The 5,258-nt window shown below is 36.3% G+C and overlaps 1 pseudogene; it reads left to right on the forward strand.

Moving 5' to 3' along the window:
• Positions 1-3,576: 3,576 nt before the first annotated feature.
• Positions 3,577-4,490, forward strand: LOC138073449 (olfactory receptor 11H7-like; annotated as a pseudogene).
• The last annotated feature ends 768 nt before the right edge of the window (positions 4,491-5,258 follow it).

A 5,258-nucleotide genomic window follows, 5' to 3' on the forward strand; every position in this document is an offset into this window, starting at 1 on the left:
CTCTAAACTTTAAGATCTTTAATTTTCAAGAAATCAATTTAAAGCCAATAAACATAATCTTGATATTTCAACATACTCCAAAAGAAACCTCTGAATCCATTTTCACATAAGTTTACCATTACACTTACTAAATCATAAAAGCTTTAAACTGGCAAACTATGCTTTAAATGTTACAAACCAATTAAATGTTTAATTATAAGAAGTTGAATGCTACACTTGACTGTTAAACTACTGGGTTCCAAAGTTAAATAAGTTATTATGAAGAGTACAGAAGGTGTGGTCAGAAGCTAGCTGCAGAAAAAGGAAAAAAACTTGAGAAACTCTGTATCATGACTAAACCATAATTCAGAGCAAAATGTTTGTCTGTTATTAACATTGAGGGTAGAAATAAAACACTCTGAAAACTTGAAAAAAAAAAGGCATAAGCAACCATATGTACTTGTTTCCTAGGTTGCTAGATGATATTAAAAACTAAATCTCAAAATCATCATAAAGTCTGATAAATGAAACTACAGTAGACAGAATACACATTTAAAAGTTTTGTAACTTTAGCAAGAATTCAGTGAAGACTGATTTTTATAACACTGATTCGACTACTTGATCAAATCATTCTAAATGGTGGTGGTTTGGGGACAAACCAGAGAAAACGCTGAAAAGTGTAACTCAAGTCAAATATACACAAGGAGGTTAAATCACCTTAGAAATATTTCACTTGAAAAAAGATTCCAAAATGGCTAATCAGAGACACTAGCATACTTAAATTAGTTTAAAACACTGAAAGTTATTTTATGTTAAATCAATGTTTTGATGTAAAGAAGTAACACCACCTAAAACAAGAATAAAATAAAATGGATAGTGAACTCCATGTATCTTTTTCTTCACCTATACTTGTGAGGTCAGCTGCTAGAAGGTGATGACAAGCTCAGTCATTCTATAAATTTTATGACAATCAAAGCAAAAACTATAAAAGTCAGTACTTCCCAATCTACAATATTTTACCTTGACTGTTAAGTTTGAGTACAGGACAGCAAGATGGATGATAATCTAGATTACACTTCTGGGGTTTTCTCAATTTCCAGGAATCTTATCTCAAATCCCCAATTAATCAATCCTCCTAATTCACAATTCTGATAGAATATATGATACATTCTAAAGTAAAACTTTAAGGTTGCTAAAATAAATTCAGCATTTAGTTTCCATCCAAATTCTGAAATTAGCTCACTAGGAAAAATTAAAAGAATCAGTTACAGTGTGAAAAACTCATTGAAAATCCATATTCCTCCAAATCCTCTTACTGCTCCCTGTAATTTTAAACCAAGTATTACTTGAAATTTTTGTAATTTGAAAAACTTGTAACTCTTAGAACTCTGAAACTGTCAGTTTAAATCAGTGAACTATGAAAGTCATATTTCACAAAAAAGTAAAATACTATGAGTTTTATTTTAATAAATTACTTTTATTCATGCTATTAATATCTTATGAAGGACTATTGTAGAGTTGCTGCTGCTGCTGCTGCTAAATCACTTCAGTTGTGTCCGACTCTGTGTGACCCCATAGACGGCAGCCCACCAGGCTCCTCTGTCCCTGGGATTCTCCAGGCAAGAACACTGGAGTGGGTTGCCATTTCCTTCTCCAACGCATGAAAGCAAAAAGTGAACGCGAAGTCGCTCAGTCGTGTCTGACTCTTAGCGACCCCATGGACTGCAGCCTACCAGGCTCCTCCATCCATGGGATTTTCCAGGCAAGAGTACTGGACTGGGGTGCCATTGCCTTCTCCGAGATTGTAGAGTTAGGATCATACTATTTTATTACTTTCTACGTTAGATGTTAAAAGATATTTCTAAATAATTACACATAGTATACAAATATTCATATAATGTACACAAAATGTGTAACTAACACCAATGAGTGTGTGTGTGTCTCTGTGTTAAGGGGGAACATTCACTTCCAGTATCATGTGTAGTAAATGTTTAGCAATCCACCTACAAGGACACGGTTGCAGTTCTTCCATTACAGGCTGATTGCTGCTAGCAGATGCTATTTTGAGAACAGCTGGCGGTGTCTCTGAGTCCCATACAGTTAAAACAAGCAAACAACAACAACAAAAAAATTCAAATTCTTAGATTCAGGAACATGTCTGAAACCATATGCACAACGGCCACCCAGCTCCATTTGGAATGCCTAAACCACTACTTCATTTTGACTTAAAAATCTATTCTTTTCTTTAATGGTTAAAGCAGATGTATAACCCATATTTGACAGGTCGTAAGACAGACTGTTCTAGTTAGCATAAAGTTCAAGCCAAATTGTGTATAAGCTAGAATAATGTGCCTATACCTCAACATATGAATTTTTTTCCATCATACAGATATGTTAAAAGTAAAACATGGAAAACACATACTATGAAAATTAAAAAAAAAAAAAGCTGATGTAGCTACCTCAGTCCAGTTCAGTTCAGTTCAGTTCAGTCCAGTTCAGTCGCTCAGTCATGTCCGACTCTTTCCGACCCCATGAATCACAGCATGCCAGGCCTCCCTGTCCATCACCAACTCCCGGAGTTCACTCAGACTCACGTCCATCGAGTCAGTGATGCCATCCAGCCATCTCATCTTCTGTTGTCCCCTTCTCCTCCTGCCCCCAATCCCTCCCAGCATCAGAGTCTTATAAAACACTAAAACTCAAAGTCTATCACTAAGGATTTGATAAAATCTACAGAAAACAAGGCAGCCACTGAACTTATGTTGCAGAGTTATAATTTGGACATGGAAAAAATACAAAATATATGAAGTTAAAAAAACAGTTTATACAAGTACCCACCAACAGATATGTGTGATATATGTGTGTGTGTGTTATCTATGTGTGCATGTGTGTTAGTTGCTCAGTCATGTCCAACTCTTTTGCAATCCTATGGATTGTAGCCTGCCAGACTCTATCCATGGGATTCTCTAGGCAAGAACACTGGAGTGTGTAGCCATTCCCTTTTCCAAGGGATCTTCCCAACCCAGGGATTGAAACCAGGTCTCCTGCATTTCAGGCAGATTCTTTACTATCTGAGCCACCAGAGAAGCCCATATATTACGTGTATGCATATATGTAATGGAATATAACTCAGCCATAAAAAAGAATGAAATATTGCCATTTGCAGCAATGTTAGTGGACCTAGAGAATATTATGCGTAGTAAAATAAGCCAGACAGAGAAATACAAATACTATATGATATCATATGTTGGGCCCTAAACAATAATACAAATGAATCTAATACAAACTGATAAGCTTTTTCTTGTCACAGAAGGTAGTGCTTCTGAGTTTTCAAAATTTCCAAAGGGAAGAGAGGATTTTTTAACCTAATCCTTTGATAAACAAAATCCAAGTAATATAAAGATTCTATTGTTATGCCAATTTTATTGAAATTTATTTGTTGGTGGATTTTAAATAAGATAGGAGTTAATAGATGGGTTATTCCAAACTAATTGCAAAGCAGCTAACATATATACCTTGCATAGGTTTCCTATAAGTTTTTCAAGAAACAAAGCAACTTATATATTGGTATTTTCTGTCTTCTGTGCAGTCCTGGGATTCATGAGCAATTCAGCAGCAAGCACCGTGACGGAGTTTATCCTTCTTGGCTTCCCTGGTTGTCAAGAGTTACAGTATTTCCTCTTTTCACTGTTCTTTGGAATCTATATATTTAGCATGGTGGGAAATGGGACCATTGTTTGCGCTGTGAGGTGGGATGAAAGGCTCCATACTCCAATGTATATTCTCCTAGGGAAATCTGGTACATTACCTCCACTGTGCCCAGTATGCTAATCAATTTCCTCTCAGAAACAAAAACCATCTCTTTTGTTGGCTGTTTCCTCCAGTTATGTTTTTTTACTTCCCTTGGTACAACTGAGGCATATTTGCTCTGTGTCATGGCATACGATCAGTATCTTGCTATCTGCTGCCCACTGCACTACCCAACCGTCATGACCCAACAACTCTGCTCTGTTTTGTTATCTCTTTGCTGGGTATTTGGGTTCCTTAGTTATTCTGTCCCCACCGTGCAGCTCTCTCAGTTGCCTTTCTGTGGGCCCAATACCATCGATCACTTTGTGTGTGACATGGACCCACTGATGGCTCTGTCCTGTGTCCCAGCTCCTGTCACTGAGATTGTCTTCCATGTCCCGAGCTCCCTCATTATCATGCTAACTCTTCTGTGCATCCTCGGCTCCTATACCCTTTTATTGATTACTGTGTTTAAAGTCCCTTCAGCAGCAGGCCGACAGAAGGCCTTTTCTACTTGCGGATCACATCTGACGGTGGTGTGCTTATTCTTTGCGGCTCTTTTGGCAATGTATGTGAGCCCTACAGCTGATAACCCAGCTGAAATTCAGAAGATTATAACTTTTATCTATTCTGTGGTGACTCCCTTCTTAAACCCCCTGATTTATAGCTTAAGAAACAAGGGGATGAAGGCTGCACTGAAGAAAGTCCTGAAAATAGAATGAACATAAACTGATCTACATGAGAACAAGCAAACCATTGTCCAGGCATAAAAGATTAATTAAAAAAGACCTCATATACTGCTGTTAATTTTCCAGTGCACACAGTAAAGAAGACTTTTTTAGTGGATTCCATCCATGTTTTATTCTTCAACTAACCTGGCAGAGCTAAACCACAGCTGATTCAGATTGCATCCCAAGTATAATAACAATATTTTCAACATGAATAACTTCTTAGATAGTAATATGAGGGCATTATATTAGTCCTATTTCACACACTGTTTAACTTTTGATTATTAGGGGAAGGAGGTAAAGCTAGACTAAGAGAAGATATCCTAGGTGAATCATCATCAGTGTACTGAAGGCATTTCTTAAGACAGTACAAGATCCTTTAAAGTGAATAAATAATCTAATTTAAATGTCTAATGGATACATAACCAAAGGATTTAGTAATAGAAAAAGTTTCTATCCTCTTAGCTCCTCATGATCCAAAATCTTCCAGATTAGGGACAGGCTGAAAGTTTCATATTTATATAAGTTATGTTTTAACATCATTTAAAATAGTAATTTTTTCAATTCAACAAAAATTTATTGAGCATCTACTTTATTTTAGATACTTTCATAGGCATTAGAGATACACTGTGACCAAAATGGTCAAAACACTCTGTGTGTGGAGTTTATTTTCTAGTGAGGGACAGACAATAAAAAAATAAAATAAGCAAAAATATAGTTATGTTGGAAAGTGATAAACAATATGGAGAAAGGGAAAGGGAG

Source organism: Capricornis sumatraensis, chromosome 2 (genome assembly GCF_032405125.1).
Source record: "Capricornis sumatraensis isolate serow.1 chromosome 2, serow.2, whole genome shotgun sequence".
NCBI classification, from domain to species: Eukaryota; Metazoa; Chordata; class Mammalia; order Artiodactyla; family Bovidae; genus Capricornis; species Capricornis sumatraensis.